Genomic DNA, 15,932 nt, shown 5'->3' with positions numbered 1-15,932 from the left:
GAGAGAGCGAGAGAGAGCGAGCGAGAGAGAGCGGGTGAGAGAGAGAGAGGAGGATGAGGGGGGTGAGAGAGCTAGGGGTTTAGAGAGAGAGGGGTTTGAGAGAGTGAGAGAGAGCGAGTGAGAGAGAGAGAGGAGGAGGAGGGGGTGAGAGAGAGAGCGGGTGAGAAAGAGGGGTTGAGAGAGAGGAGGTTTGAGAGAGCGAGAGAGAGAGCTGTTGAGAGAGTGAGAGAGGAGGATGAGGCGTGTGAGAGAGAGAGTGTGAGAGAGGGGGTATTTTGAGAGAGAGGGTGGTTGAGAGAGCGAGAGAGAGCCGGTGAGAGAGAGAGAGGAGGATGAGGGGGGTGAGAGAGAGAGGGTGAGAGTGAGGGGTTGAGAGAGAGAGGGGGTTTGAGAGAGCGAGAGAGAGCGGGTGAGAGAGAGTGAGGAGGATGGGGGTTGAGAGAAAGAGGGTGAGAGCGAGGGGTTGAGAGAGAGGCGGTTTGAGAGTACGAGAGAGTGGGTGAGAGAGAGAGAGAGGAGGATGAGGGGGGGTGAGAGAGAGAGAGAGGGTGAGAGAGAGGGGTTTTAGAGAGAGGGCGTTTGAGAGTGCGGGTGAGAGAGAGGAGGATGAGGGGGGTAAGAGAGAGAGGGTGAGAGAGAGGGGTTGAGCGAGAGAGGGGGTTTGAGAGAGCGAGAGAGAGAGCGGGTGAGAGAGAGTGAGGAGGATGAGGGGGTTTGAGAGAGAGGGGGTTTAGAGAGAGAGGGGGTTTGAGAAAGCGAGAGAGAGCGGAAGAGAGAGAGAGAGGAGGATGGGGTGGTGAGATAGAGAGGGTGAGAGAGAGCCATTTTAGAGAGAGGGGGTTTGAGAGAGCAAGAGAGCGGGTGAGAGAGAGAGAGGAGGATGAGGGGGGTAAGAGAGAGGGGGTGAGAGAGAGGGGTTTTAGAGAGCGAGGTGGTTTGAGAGAGCGAGAGAGAGCGGGTGAGAGAGAGAGAGAGGAGGATGAGGGGGGTGGGAGACAGAGGGTGAGAGAGCGGGGTTTTAGAGAGACAGGGTTTTGAGAGAGCGAGAGAGAGCGGGTGAGAGAGAGAGAGAGAGGAGGATGAGGGGGGTGAGATAGAGAGGGTGTGAGAAAGGGGTTTTAGAGAGAGAGGGAGTTTGAGAGAGTGAGAGAGAGCGGGTGAGAGAGAGAGAGGAGGATGAGGGGGGTGAGATAGAGAGGATGTGAGAAAGGGGGTTTAGAGAGAGAGGGGTTTGAGAGAGCGAGAGAGGGCGGGTAAGAGAGAGAGGAGGATGCAGGGGGTAAGAGAGAGAGGGTGAGAGAGAGGGGTTTTAGAGAGCGAGGTGGTGTGAGAGAGCGAGAGAGCGCGGGTGAGAGAGAGTGAGGAGGATGAGGGGGTGAGAGAGCTAGGGGTTGAGAGAGAGAGGGGTTTGAGAGAGTGAGAGAGAGCGAGTGAGAGAGAGAGATGAGGCGGAGTGGGTGAGAGAAAGAGCGGGTGAGAAAGAGGGGTTGAGAGAGAGGAGGTTTGAGAGAGCGAGAGAGAGCTGTTGAGAGAGTGAGAGAGGAGGATGAGGGGTGTGAGAGACAGAGGGTGAGAGAGGGGGTATTTTGAGAGAGAGGGTGTTTGAGAGAGCGAGAGAGCGGGTGAGAGAGAGAGAGGAGGATGAGGGGGGTGAGAGAGAGAGGGTGAGAGTGAGGGGTTGAGAGAGAGAGGGGGTTTGAGAGAGCAAGAGAGAGCGGGTGAGAGAGAGTGAGGAGGATGGGGTTTGAGAGAGAGGGTGAGAGCGAGGGGTTGAGAGAGAGGCTGTTTGAGAGTACGAGAGAGTGGGTGAGAGAGAGAGAGAGGAGGATGGGGGGGTGAGAGAGAGAGAGGGGGTGAGAGAGAGGGGTTTTAGAGAGAGGGCGTTTGAGAGTGCGGGTGAGAGAGAGGAGGATGAGGGGGGTAAGAGAGAGAGGGTGAGAGAGAAGGGTTGAGCGAGAGAGGGGGTTTGAGAGAGCGAGAGAGAGCGGGAGAGAGTGAGGAGGATGAGGGGGGTGAGAGAGAGGGGGTTTAGAGAGAGAGGGTGTTTGAGAAAGCGAGAGAGAGCGGGAGAGAGAGAGAGGAGGATGGGGTGGTGAGAGAGAGAGGGTGAGAGAGAGGGGTTTTAGAGAGAGGAGGTTTGAGAGAGCAAGAGAGCGGGAGAGAGAGAGAGAGGAGGATGAGGGGGGTAAGAGAGAGAGGGTGAGAGAGAGGGGTTTTAGAGAGCGAGGTGGTTTGAGAGAGCGAGAGAGAGCGGGTGAGAGAGAGAGAGGAGGATGAGGGGGTGAGAGACAGAGGGTGAGAGAGGGGTTTTAAGGAGAGAGGGGTTTGAGAGAGCGAGAGAGAGCGGGGGAGAGAGAGAGAGGAGGATGAGGGGGGTGAGAAAGAGAGGGTGTGAGAAAGGGGTTTTAGAGAGAGAGCGGGTTTGAGAGAGTGAGGTAGAGCGGGTGAGAGAGATAGAGGAGGAGGATGGGGATGAGAGAGCTAGGGGTTTAGAGAGAGAGGGGTTTGAGAGAGCGAGAGGGAGCGGGTGAGAGAGAGAGAGGAGGATGAGGGGGTGAGAGAAAGAGCGGGTGAGAAAGAGGGGTTGAGAGAGAGAGGAGGTTTGAGAGAGCGAGAGAGAGCTGTTGAGAGAGTGAGAGAGGAGGATGAGGCGTGTGAGAGACATAGGGTGAGAGAGGGGGTATTTTGAGAGAGAGGGTGTTTGAGAGTGCGGGTGAGAGAGAGAGGAGGGTGAGGGGGGTAAGAGAGACAGGGTGAGAGAGAGGGGTTGAGCGAGAGAGGGGGTTTGAGAGAGCTAGAGAGAGCGGGTGAGAGAGAGTGAGGAGGACGAGGGGGTGAGAGAGAGGGGGTTTAGAGAGAGAGGGGGTTTGAGAAAGCGAGAGACAGCGGATGAGAGAGAGGAGGATGGGGTGGTGAGAGAGAGAGGGTGAGAGAGAGGGGTTTTAGAGAGAGGGGGTTTGAGAGAGTAAGAGAGCGGGTGAGAGAGAGAGAGGAGGATGAGGGGGGTAAGAGAGAGAGGGTGAGAGAGAGGGGTTTTAGAGAGCGAGGTGGTTTGAGAGAGCGAGAGAGAGCGGGTGAGGGAGAGAGAGGAGGATGAGGGCGGTGAGAGACAGAGGGTGAGAGAGAGGGTTTTTAGAGAGAGAGGGGTTTGTGAGAGCGAGAGAGAGCGGGTGAGAGAGTGAGAGAGGAGGATGAGGAGTGTGAGAGACAGAGGGTGAGAGAGGGGGTATTTTGAGAGAGAGGGTGTTTGAGAGAGCGGGTGAGAGAGAGAGAGAGGAGGATGAGGGGGGTGAGAGAGCTAGGGGTTTAGAGAGAGAGGGGTTTGAGAGAGTGAGAGAGAGCGAGTGAGAGAGAGAGAGGAGGAGGAGGGAGTGAGAGAGAGCGGGTGAGAAAGAGGTGTTGAGAGAGAGGAGGTTGGAAAGAGCGAGAGAGAGAGCTGTTGAGAGAGTGAGAGAGGAGGATGAGGCGTGAGAGAGAGAGAGGGTGAGAGAGAGGGTATTTTGAGAGAGAGGGTGTTTGAGAGAGCGAGAGAGAGCCGGTGAGAGAGAGAGAGGAGGATGAGGGGGGTGAGAGAGAGGGTGAGAGTGAGCGGTTGAGAGAGAGAGGGGGTTTGAGAGAGCGAGAGAGAGCGGGTGAGAGAGAGTGAGGAGGCTGGGGGGTTGAGAGAGAGAGGGTGAGAGCGAGGGGTTGAGAGAGAGGCGGTTTGAGAGTACGAGAGAGTGGGTGAGAGAGAGAGAGAGGAGGATGGGGGGGTGAGAGAGAGAGAGGGTGAGAGAGAGGGGTTTTAGAGAGAGGGCGTTTGAGAGTGCGGGTGAGAGAGAGGAGGATGAGGGGGGTAAGAGAGAGAGGGTGAGAGAGAGGGGTTGAGCGAGAGAGGGGGTTTGAGAGAGCGAGAGAGAGAGCGGGTGAGAGAGAGTGAGGAGGATGAGGGGGTTGAGAGAGAGGGGGTTTAGAGAGAGAGGGGGTTTGAGAAAGCGAGAGAGAGCGGGTGAGAGAGAGAGGAGGATGGGTTGGTGAGATAGAGAGGGTGAGAGAGAGCCGTTTTAGAGACAGGGGGGTTTGAGAGAGCAAGAGAGCGGTTGAGAGAGAGAGAGAGGAGGATGAGGGGGGTAAGAGAGAGAGGGTGAGAGAAAGGGGTTTTAGAGAGCGAGGTGGTTTGAGAGAGCGAGAGAGAGCGGGTGAGAGAGAGAGAGAGGAGGATGAGGGGGGTGGGAGACAGAGGGTGAGAGAGAGGGGTTTTAGAGAGAGAGGGGTTTGAGAGAGCGAGAGAGAGCGGGTGAGAGAGAGAGGAGGATGAGGGGGGTGAGATAGAGAGGGTGTGAGAAAGGGGTTTTAGAGAGAGAGGGGGTTTGAGAGAGTGAGAGAGAGCGGGTGAGAGAGAGAGAGGAGGATGAGGGGGGTGAGAGAGCTAGGGGTTTAGAGAGAGAGGGGTTTGAGAGAGCGAGAGGGAGCGGGTGGGAGAGAGAGAGGAGGATGAGGGGGGTGAGATAGAGAAGGTGTGAGAAAGGGGTTTTAGAGAGAAAGGGGGTTTGAGAGAGCGAGAGAGAGCGGGTGAGAGTGAGAGAGGAGGATGAGGGGGGTGAGATAGAGAGGATGTGAGAAAGGGGTTTTAGAGAGAGAGGGGTTTGAGAGAGCGAGAGAGGGCGGGTAAGAGAGAGAGGAGGATGCAGGGGGTAAGAGAGAGAGGGTGAGAGAGAGGGGTTTTAGAGAGCGAGGTGGTGTGAGAGAGCGAGAGGGAGCGGGTGAGAGAGAGTGAGGAGGATGAGAGGGGTGAGAGAGCTAGGGGTTTAGAGAGAGAGGGGTTTGAGAGAGTGAGAGAGAGCGAGTGAGAGAGAGAGAGGAGGCGGAGGGGGTGAGAGAAAGAGCGGGTGAGAAAGAGGGGTTGAGAGAGAGGAGGTTTGAGAGAGCGAGAGAGAGCTGTTGAGAGAGTGAGAGAGGAGGATGAGGGGTGTGAGAGACAGAGGGTGAGAGACGGGGTATTTTGAGAGAGAGGGTGTTTGAGAGAGCGAGAGAGCGGGTGAGAGAAAGAGAGGAGGATGAGGGGGGTGAGAGAGAGAGGGTGAGAGTGAGGGGTTGAGAGAGAGGCGGTTTGAGAGTACGAGAGAGTGGGTGAGAGAGAGAGAGAGGAGGATGAGGGGGGTGAGAGAGAGAGAGAGGGCGAGAGAGAGGGGTATAGAGAGAGGGCGTTTGAGAGTGCGGGTGAGAGAGAGGAGGATGAGGGGGGTAAGAGAGAGTGGGTGAGAGAGAGAGAGAGGAGGATGAGGGGGGTGAGAGAGAGAGAGAGGGCGAGAGAGAGGAGTATAGAGAGAGGGCGTTTGAGAGTGCGGGTAAGAGAGAGGAGGATGAGGGGGGTAAGAGAGAGAGGGTGAGAGAGAGGGGTTTTAGAGAGAGGGCGTTTGAGAGTGCGGGTGAGAGAGAGGAGGATGAGGGGGGTAAGAGAGAGAGGGTGAGAGAGAGGGGTTGAGCGAGAGAGGGGGTTTGAGAGAGCGAGAGAGAGAGCGGGTGAGAGAGAGTGAGGAGGATGAGGGGGTTTGAGAGAGAGGGGGTTTAGAGAGAGAGGGGGTTTGAGAAAGCGAGAGAGAGCGGAAGAGAGACAGAGAGGAGGATGGGGTGGTGAGATAGAGAGGGTGAGAGAGAGCCATTTTAGAGAGAGGGGGTTTGAGAGAGCAAGAGAGCGGGTGAGAGAGAGAGAGGTGGATGAGGGGGGTAAGAGAGAGGGGGTGAGAGAGAGGGGTTTTAGAGAGCGAGGTGGTTTGAGAGAGCGAGAGAGAGCGGGTGAGAGAGAGAGAGAGGAGGATGAGGGGGGTGGGAGACAGAGGGTGAGAGAGCGGGGTTTTAGAGAGACAGGGTTTTGAGAGAGCGAGAGAGAGCGGGTGAGAGAGAGAGAGAGGAGGATGAGGGGGGTGAGATAGAGAGGGTGTGAGAAAGGGGTTTTAGAGAGAGAGGGAGTTTGAGAGAGTGAGAGAGAGCGGGTGAGAGAGAGAGAGGAGGATGAGGGGGGTGAGATAGAGAGGATGTGAGAAAGGGGGTTTAGAGAGAGAGGGGTTTGAGAGAGCGAGAGAGGGCGGGTAAGAGAGAGAGGAGGATGCAGGGGGTAAGAGAGAGAGGGTGAGAGAGAGGGGTTTTAGAGAGCGAGGTGGTGTGAGAGAGCGAGAGAGAGCGGGTGAGAGAGAGTGAGGAGGATGAGGGGGTGAGAGAGCTAGGGGTTGAGAGAGAGAGGGGTTTGAGAGAGTGAGAGAGAGCGAGTGAGAGAGAGAGATGAGGCGGAGTGGGTGAGAGAAAGAGCGGGTGAGAAAGAGGGGTTGAGAGAGAGGAGGTTTGAGAGAGCGAGAGAGAGCTGTTGAGAGAGTGAGAGAGGAGGATGAGGGGTGTGAGAGACAGAGGGTGAGAGAGGGGGTATTTTGAGAGAGAGGGTGTTTGAGAGAGCGAGAGAGCGGGTGAGAGAGAGAGAGGAGGATGAGGGGGGTGAGAGAGAGAGGGTGAGAGTGAGGGGTTGAGAGAGAGAGGGGGTTTGAGAGAGCAAGAGAGAGCGGGTGAGAGAGAGTGAGGAGGATGGGGTTTGAGAGAGAGAGGGTGAGAGCGAGGGGTTGAGAGAGAGGCTGTTTGAGAGTACGAGAGAGTGGGTGAGAGAGAGAGAGAGGAGGATGGGGGGGTGAGAGAGAGAGAGGGGGTGAGAGAGAGGGGTTTTAGAGAGAGGGCGTTTGAGAGTGCGGGTGAGAGAGAGGAGGATGAGGGGGGTAAGAGAGAGAGGGTGAGAGAGAAGGGTTGAGCGAGAGAGGGGGTTTGAGAGAGCGAGAGAGAGCGGGAGAGAGTGAGGAGGATGAGGGGGGTGAGAGAGAGGGGGTTTAGAGAGAGAGGGTGTTTGAGAAAGCGAGAGAGAGCGGGAGAGAGAGAGAGAGGAGGATGGGGTGGTGAGAGAGAGAGGGTGAGAGAGAGGGGTTTTAGAGAGAGGAGGTTTGAGAGAGCAAGAGAGCGGGAGAGAGAGAGAGAGGAGGATGAGGGGGGTAAGAGAGAGAGGGTGAGAGAGAGGGGTTTTAGAGAGCGAGGTGGTTTGAGAGAGCGAGAGAGAGCGGGTGAGAGAGAGAGAGGAGGATGAGGGGGTGAGAGACAGAGGGTGAGAGAGGGGTTTTAAGGAGAGAGGGGTTTGAGAGAGCGAGAGAGAGCGGGGGAGAGAGAGAGAGGAGGATGAGGGGGGTGAGAAAGAGAGGGTGTGAGAAAGGGGTTTTAGAGAGAGAGCGGGTTTGAGAGAGTGAGGTAGAGCGGGTGAGAGAGATAGAGGAGGAGGATGGGGATGAGAGAGCTAGGGGTTTAGAGAGAGAGGGGTTTGAGAGAGCGAGAGGGAGCGGGTGAGAGAGAGAGAGGAGGATGAGGGGGTGAGAGAAAGAGCGGGTGAGAAAGAGGGGTTGAGAGAGAGAGGAGGTTTGAGAGAGCGAGAGAGAGCTGTTGAGAGAGTGAGAGAGGAGGATGAGGCGTGTGAGAGACAGAGGGTGAGAGAGGGGGTATTTTGAGAGAGAGGGTGTTTGAGAGTGCGGGTGAGAGAGAGAGAGAGGAGGGTGAGGGGGGTAAGAGAGACAGGGTGAGAGAGAGGGGTTGAGCGAGAGAGGGGGTTTGAGAGAGCTAGAGAGAGCGGGTGAGAGAGAGTGAGGAGGACGAGGGGGTGAGAGAGAGGGGGTTTAGAGAGAGAGGGGGTTTGAGAAAGCGAGAGACAGCGGATGAGAGAGAGGAGGATGGGGTGGTGAGAGAGAGAGGGTGAGAGAGAGGGGTTTTAGAGAGAGGGGGTTTGAGAGAGTAAGAGAGCGGGTGAGAGAGAGAGAGGAGGATGAGGGGGGTAAGAGAGAGAGGGTGAGAGAGAGGGGTTTTAGAGAGCGAGGTGGTTTGAGAGAGCGAGAGAGAGCGGGTGAGGGAGAGAGAGGAGGATGAGGGCGGTGAGAGACAGAGGGTGAGAGAGAGGGTTTTTAGAGAGAGAGGGGTTTGTGAGAGCGAGAGAGAGCGGGTGAGAGAGTGAGAGAGGAGGATGAGGAGTGTGAGAGACAGAGGGTGAGAGAGGGGGTATTTTGAGAGAGAGGGTGTTTGAGAGAGCGGGTGAGAGAGAGAGAGAGGAGGATGAGGGGGGTGAGAGAGCTAGGGGTTTAGAGAGAGAGGGGTTTGAGAGAGTGAGAGAGAGCGAGTGAGAGAGAGAGAGGAGGAGGAGGGGGTGAGAGAGAGCGGGTGAGAAAGAGGTGTTGAGAGAGAGGAGGTTGGAAAGAGCGAGAGAGAGAGCTGTTGAGAGAGTGAGAGAGGAGGATGAGGCGTGTGAGAGAGAGAGGGTGAGAGAGGGGGTATTTTGAGAGAGAGGGTGTTTGAGAGAGCGAGAGAGAGCCGGTGAGAGAGAGAGAGGAGGATGAGGGGGGTGAGAGAGAGGGTGAGAGTGAGCGGTTGAGAGAGAGAGGGGGTTTGAGAGAGCGAGAGAGAGCGGGTGAGAGAGAGTGAGGAGGCTGGGGGGTTGAGAGAGAGAGGGTGAGAGCGAGGGGTTGAGAGAGAGGCGGTTTGAGAGTACGAGAGAGTGGGTGAGAGAGAGAGAGAGGAGGATGGGGGGGTGAGAGAGAGAGAGGGTGAGAGAGAGGGGTTTTAGAGAGCGAGGTGGTTTGAGAGAGCGGGTGAGAGAGAGGAGGATGAGGGGGGTAAGAGAGAGAGGGTGAGAGAGAGGGGTTGAGCGAGAGAGGGGGTTTGAGAGAGCGAGAGAGAGAGCGGGTGAGAGAGAGTGAGGAGGATGAGGGGGTTGAGAGAGAGGGGGTTTAGAGAGAGAGGGGGTTTGAGAAAGCGAGAGAGAGCGGGTGAGAGAGAGAGGAGGATGGGTTGGTGAGATAGAGAGGGTGAGAGAGAGCCGTTTTAGAGACAGGGGGGTTTGAGAGAGCAAGAGAGCGGTTGAGAGAGAGAGAGAGGAGGATGAGGGGGGTAAGAGAGAGAGGGTGAGAGAGAGGGGTTTTAGAGAGCGAGGTGGTTTGAGAGAGCGAGAGAGAGCGGGTGAGAGAGAGAGAGAGGAGGATGAGGGGGGTGGGAGACAAAGGGTGAGAGAGAGGGGTTTTAGAGAGAGAGGGGTTTGAGAGAGCGAGAGAGAGCGGGTGAGAGAGAGAGGAGGATGAGGGGGGTGAGATAGAGAGGGTGTGAGAAAGGGGTTTTAGAGAGAGAGGGGGTTTGAGAGAGTGAGAGAGAGCGGGTGAGAGAGAGAGAGGAGGATGAGGGGGGTGAGAGAGCTAGGGGTTTAGAGAGAGAGGGGTTTGAGAGAGCGAGAGGGAGCGGGTGAGAGAGAGAGAGGAGGATGAGGGGGGTGAGACAGAGAAGGTGTGAGAAAGGGGTTTTAGAGAGAAAGGGGGTTTGAGAGAGCGAGAGAGAGCGGGTGAGAGTGAGAGAGGAGGATGAGGGGGGTGAGATAGAGAGGATGTGAGAAAGGGGTTTTAGAGAGAGAGGGGTTTGAGAGAGCGAGAGAGGGCGGGTAAGAGAGAGAGGAGGATGCAGGGGGTAAGAGAGAGAGGGTGAGAGAGAGGGGTTTTAGAGAGCGAGGTGGTGTGAGAGAGCGAGAGGGAGCGGGTGAGAGAGAGTGAGGAGGATGAGAGGGGTGAGAGAGCTAGGGGTTTAGAGAGAGAGGGGTTTGAGAGAGTGAGAGAGAGCGAGTGAGAGAGAGAGAGGAGGCGGAGGGGGTGAGAGAAAGAGCGGGTGAGAAAGAGGGGTTGAGAGAGAGGAGGTTTGAGAGAGCGAGAGAGAGCTGTTGAGAGAGTGAGAGAGGAGGATGAGGGGTGTGAGAGACAGAGGGTGAGAGACGGGGTATTTTGAGAGAGAGGGTGTTTGAGAGAGCGAGAGAGCGGGTGAGAGAAAGAGAGGAGGATGAGGGGGGTGAGAGAGAGAGGGTGAGAGTGAGGGGTTGAGAGAGAGGCGGTTTGAGAGTACGAGAGAGTGGGTGAGAGAGAGAGAGAGGAGGATGAGGGGGGTGAGAGAGAGAGAGAGGGCGAGAGAGAGGGGTATAGAGAGAGGGCGTTTGAGAGTGCGGGTGAGAGAGAGGAGGATGAGGGGGGTGAGATAGAGAGGGTGTGAGAAAGGGGTTTTAGAGAGAGAGGGGGTTTGAGAGAGTGAGAGAGAGCGGGTGAGAGAGAGAGAGGAGGATGAGGGGGGTGAGAGAGAGAGAGAGGGCGAGAGAGAGGAGTATAGAGAGAGGGCGTTTGAGAGTGCGGGTGAGAGAGAGGAGGATGAGGGGGGTAAGAGAGAGAGGGTGAGAGAGAGGGGTTGAGCGAGAGAGGGGGTTTGAGAGAGCGAGAGAGAGCGGGAGAGAGTGAGGAGGATGAGGGGGGTGAGAGAGAGGGGGTTTAGAGAGAGAGGGGGTTTGAGAAAGCGAGAGAGAGCGGGAGAGAGAGAGAGAGGAGGATGGGGTGGTGAGAGAGAGAGGGTGAGAGAGAGGTGTTTTAGAGAGAGGAGGTTTGAGAGAGCAAGAGAGCGGGTGAGAGAGAGGGAGAGGAGGATGAGGGGGGTAAGAGAGAGAGGGTGAGAGTGAGGGGTTTTAGAGAGCGAGGTGGTTTGAGAGAGCGAGAGAGAGCGGGTGAGAGAGAGAGAGGAGGATGAGGGGGTGAGAGACAGAGGGTGAGAGAGAGGGGTTTTAGAGAGAGAGGGGTTTGAGAGAGCGAGAGAGAGCGGGGGGGAGAGAGAGAGAGGAGGATGAGGGGGGTGAGATAGAGAGGGTGTGAGAAAGGGGTTTTAGAGAGAGAGGGGTTTTGAGAGAGTGAGATAGAGCGGGTGAGAGAGATAGAGGAGGAGGATGGGGATGAGAGAGCTCGAGGTTTAGAGAGAGAGGGGTTTGAGAGAGCGAGAGGGAGCGGGTGAGAGAGAGAGAGGAGGATGAGGGGGTGAGAGAAAGAGCGGGTGAGAAAGAGGGGTTGAGAGAGAGGAGGTTTGAGAGAGCGAGAGAGAGCTGTTGAGAGAGTGAGAGAGGAGGATGAGGCGTGTGAGAGACAGAGGGTGAGAGAGGGGGTATTTTGAGAGAGAGGGTGTTTGAGAGAGCGAGAGAGCGGGTGAGAGAGAGAGAGGAGGATGAGGGGGGTGAGAGAGAGAGGGTGAGAGAGAGGGGTTGAGAGAGAGAGGTGGTTTGAGAGAGCGAGAGAGAGCGGGTGAGAGAGAGTGAGGAGGATGAGGGGGTTGAGAGAGAGAGGGTGAGAGCGAGGGGTTGAGAGAGAGGGGGTTTGAGAGTACGAGAGAGTGGGTGAGAGAGAGAGAGGAGGATGGGGGGTGGTGAGAGAGAGAGAGAGGGTGAGAGAGAGAGGGGTTTTAGAGAGAGGGCGTTTGAGAGTGCGGGTGAGAGAGAGAGAGAGGAGTGTGAGGGGGGTAAGAGAGACAGGGTGAGAGAGAGGGGTTGAGCGAGAGAGGGGGTTTGAGAGAGCTAGAGAGAGCGGGTGAGAGAGAGTGAGGAGGATGAGGGGGGTGAGAGAGAGAGGGTGAGAGAGAGGGGTTGACAGAGAGAGGTGGTTTGAGAGAGCGAGAGAGAGCGGGTGAGAGAGAGTGAGGAGGATGGGGGGTTGAGAGAGAGAGGGTGAGAGCGAGGGGTAGAGAGAGAGGGGGTTAGAGAGTACGAGAGAGTGGGTGAGAGAGAGAGGAGGATGGGGGGGTGAGAGAGAGAGAGGGTGAGAGAGAGGGGGGTTTTAGAGAGAGGGCGTTTGAGAGTGCGGTTGAGAGAGAGAGAGAGGAGGGTGAGGGGGGTAAGAGAGACAGGGTGAGAGAGAGGGGTTGAGCGAGAGAGGGGGTTTGAGAGAGCTAGAGAGAGCGGGTGAGAGAGAGTGAGGAGGACGAGGGGGGTGAGAGAGAGGGGGTTTAGAGAGAGAGGGGGTTTGAGAAAGCGAGAGAGAGCGGATGAGAGAGAGAGAGGAGGATGGGGTGGTGAGAGAGAGAGGGTGAGAGAGAGGGGTTTTAGAGAGAGGGGGTTTGAGAGAGCAAGAGAGCGGGTGAGAGAGAGAGAGAGGAGGATGAGGGGGGTAAGAGAGAGAGGGTGAGAGAGAGGGGTTTTAGAGAGCGAGGTGGTTTGAGAGAGCGAGAGAGCGGGTGAGGGAGAGAGAGGAGGATGAGGGCGGTGAGAGACAGAGGGTGAGAGAGAGGGTTTTTAGAGAGAGAGGGGTTTGTGAGAGCGAGAGAGAGCGGGTGATAGAGAGAGAGAGGAGGAAGAGGATGTTGAGATAGAGAGGGTGTGAGAAAGGTGTTTTAGAAAGAGAGGGGGTTTGAGAGAGCGAGAGCGAGCGGGTGAGAGAGAGAGAGAGCGGAGGATGAGTTGGGTAAGAGAGAGAGGGTGAGAGTGAGGGGTTTTAGAGAGCGAGAGAGAGCGGGTGAGAGAGAGAGAGGAGAATGAGGGGGTGAGATAGAGAGGGTGTGAGAAAGGGGTTTTAGAGAGAGAGGGGGTTTGAGAGAGCGAGAGAGAGCGGGTGAGAGAGAGACAGTGGAGGATGAGGTGGGTAAGAGAGAGAGGGTGAGAGAGAGAGGGGTTTTAGAGAGCGATGTGGTTTGAGAGAGCGAGAGAGAGCGGGTGAGAGAGAGGGAGGAGAATGCGTGGGTGAGAGAGTGAGGGTGAGAGAGAAGGGTTGAGAGAGAGAGGGGGTTTGAGAGAGCGAGAGAGAGCGGGTGAGAGAGAGGGAGAGGAGGATGAGGGGGGTAAGAGAGAGAGGGTGAGAGAGAGGGGTTTTAGAGAGCGATGTGGTTTGAGAGAGCGAGAGAGAGCGGGTGAGAGAGAGGGAGGAGAATGCGGGGGTGAGAGAGTGAGGGTGAGAGAGAAGGGTTGAGAGAGAGAGGGGGTTTGAGAGAGCGAGAGAGAGCGGGTGAGAGAGAGGGAGAGGAGGATGAGGGGGGTAAGAGAGAGAGGGTGAGAGAGAGGGGTTTTAGAGAGTGAGGTGGTTTGAGAGAGCGAGAGAGAGCGTGTGAGGGAGAGGGAGAGGAGGATGAGGGGGTGAGAGACAGAGGGTGAGAGAGGGGGGTTTTAGAGAGAGAGGGGTTTGAGAGAGCGAGAGAGAGCGGGTGAGAGAGAGAGAGAGGAGGATGAGGGGGGTGAGAAAGAGGGGTTAGAGAGACAGACAGGATTTGAGAGAGCGAGAGAGAGCGGGTGAGAGAGAGAGAGGAGGATGAGACGGGTGAGAGAGAGAGGGTGTGAGAGAGGGGTTTTAGAGAGCGAGGGGGTGTGAGAGAGTGAGTGAGAGCGGGTGAGAGAGAGAGTGGAGGATGAGGGGGTGTGAGAGAGAGAGTGTGAGAGAAAGGGGGTTTAGAGAGAGAAGGGGTTTGAGATAGCAAGAGAGAGCGGGTGAGAGAGAGGAGGAGGGAGTTGATAGAGAGAGGGTGAGAGAGGGGTTGAGAGAGAGGGGGTTTGAGAGAGTGAGAAAGAGCGGGTGAGAGAGGGGGAGAAGGATGAGGGCGGTGAGAGAGAGAGGGTGAGTTAGAGAGAGGAGGATCAGTGGGGTGAGAGAGAGATGGTGAGAGAGAGGGGTTTTGGAGAGAGCGAGAGAGAGCGGTTGATAGAGAGAGAGGAGGATGAGGGAGAGTGAGAGAGAGGGTTTGAGAGAGAGAGGGAGTTTGAGAGAGCGAGAGAGCGGGTGATAGAGAGAGAGGAGGATGAGAGGGGTGAGAGAGAGAGGGTGAGAGAGAGGGGTTTTAGAGAGAGAGGGGGTTTAAGAGAGCGAGAGAGAGCGGGTGAGAGATCGGGAGGAGGATGAGGGGGTGGGAGAGAGAGAGGGTGAGAGAAAGGGGTTGAGAGAGAGAGGGGGGGTTTGAGAGAGCGAGTGAGAGCGGGTGAGAGAGAGAGAAGGATGAGGGGGTGAGAGAGGGTGTGAGAAAAGGTGTTTGAGAGAGCAAGAGAGAGCGGGTGAGAGAGAGGGAGGAGAATGCGGGGGTGAGAGAGAGAGGGTGAGAGAGAGGGGTTGAGAGAGAAAGGGGGTTTGAGAGAGCGAGCGAGAGCGGGTGAGAGAGAGAGAGGAGGATGAGGGGGGTAAGAGAGAGAGGGTGAGAGAGAGGGGTTTTAGAGAGCGAGGTGGTTTGAGAGAGCGAGAGAGAGCGGGTGAGAGAGAGAGGAGGATGAGGGGTGTGAGAGAGAGAGGGTGAGAGAGAGGGGTTTAGAGAGAGAGGGGTTTCAGAGAACGAGAGAGAGCGGGTAAGAGAGAGAGAGAGAGGAGGAGGAGGGGGGGGTGAGAGAGAGAGGGTGAGAAAGAGGGGTTTCGAGAGAGAGGGGGTTTGAGAGAGCGAGAGAGCGGGTGAGAGAGAGAGAGTATGATGAGGGGGATGAGAGAGAGAGGGTGAGAGAGAGGGGTTGAGAGAGAGGGGGGGTTTGAGAGAGCGAGGGAGAGCGGGTGAGAGAGAGAGAAGACGATGAGGGGGGGTGAGAGAGAGGGGTTAGAGAGACAGACAGGATTTGAGAGAGCGAGAGAGAGCGGGTGAGAGAGAGAGGAGGATGAGGGGGGTGAGAGAGAGAGGGTGTGAGAGAGGGGTTTTAGAGAGCGAGGGGGTGTGAGAGAGTGAGTGAGAGCGGGTGAGAGAGATAGTGGAGCGTAAGGGGGAAAGAGACAGAGGGTGAGAGATAGCGGTTTTAGAGAGAGAGGGGTTTGAGAGAGCTGGTGAGAGAGAGGGAGGAGGATGAGGGGGGTGAGAGAGAGGGGTTTTAGAGAGAGAAGGGGTTTGAGAAAGCGAGAGAGAGCGGATGAGAGAGAGAGAGGAGGATGGGGCGGTGAGAGAGAGAGGGTGAGAGAGAGGGGTTTTAGAGAGAGGGGGTTTGAGAGAGCAAGAGAGCGGGTGAGAGAGAGAGAGAGAGGAGGATGAGGGGGGTAAGAGAGAGAGGGTGAGAGAGAGGGGTTTTAGAGAGCGAGGTGGTTTGAGAGAGCGAGAGAGAGCGGGTGAGGGAGAGAGAGGAGGATGAGGGCGGTGAGAGACAGAGGGTGAGAGAGAGGGTTTTTAGAGAGAGAGGGGTTTGTGAGAGCGAGAGAGAGCGGGTGAGAGAGAGAGAGAGGAGGATGAGGATGTTGAGATAGAGAGGGTGTGAGAAAGGTGTTTTAGAAGGAGAGCGGGTTTGAGAGAGCGAGAGAGAGCGGGTGAGAGAGAGAGAGAGCGGAGGATGAGTTGGGTAAGAGAGAGAGGGTGAGAGTGAGGGGTTTTTGAGAGCGAGGTGGTTTGAGAGAGCGGGTGAGAGAGAGAGGAGGATGAGGGGGTGAGAGAGCTATGGGTTTAGAGAGAGAGGGGTTTGAGAGAGCGAGAGAGAGCGGGTGAGAGAGAGAGAGAGGAGGATGAGGGGGGTGAGATAGAGAGGGTGTGAGAAAGGGGTTTTAGAGAGAGAGGGGGTTTGAGAGAGCAAGAGAGAGCGGGTGAGAGAGAGACAGTGGAGGATGAGGTGGGTAAGAGAGAGAGGGTGAGAGAGAGGGGTTTTAGAGAGCGAGGTGGTTTGAGAGAGCGAGAGAGAGCGGGTGAGAGGGAGGAGAATGCGGGGATGAGAGAGAGCGGGTGAGAGAGAAGGGTTGAGAGAGAGAGGGGGTTTGAGAGAGCGAGAGAGAGCGGGTGAGAGAGAGGGAGAGGAGGATGAGGGGGGTAAGAGAGAGAGGGTAAGAGAGAGGGGTTTTAGAGAGTGAGGTGGTTTGAGAGAGCGAGAGAGCGGGTGAGAGAGAGGGAGAGGAGGATGAGGGGGTGAGAGACAGAGGGTGAGAGAGGGGGGTTTTAGAGAGAGAGGGGTTTGAGAGAGCGAGAGAGAGCGGGTGAGAGAGAGAGAGAGGAGGATGAGGGGGGTGAGAAAGAGGGGTTAGAGAGACAGACAGGATTTGAGAGAGCGAGAGAGAGCGGGTGAGAGAGAGAGAGGAGGATGAGACGGGTGAGAGAGAGAGGATGTGAGAGAGGGGTTTTAGAGAGCGAGGGGGTGTGTGAGAGTGAGTGAGAGCGGGTGAGAGAGAGAGTGGAGGATGAGG

The sequence above is a fragment of the Chiloscyllium plagiosum genome, unplaced genomic scaffold (genome assembly GCF_037043375.1).
Source record: "Chiloscyllium plagiosum isolate Xiang-an unplaced genomic scaffold, Cpla_swu_hap1 HiC_scaffold_42, whole genome shotgun sequence".
NCBI lineage: Eukaryota > Metazoa > Chordata > Chondrichthyes > Orectolobiformes > Hemiscylliidae > Chiloscyllium > Chiloscyllium plagiosum.
Note: the sequence above shows the minus strand (reverse complement) of the source record.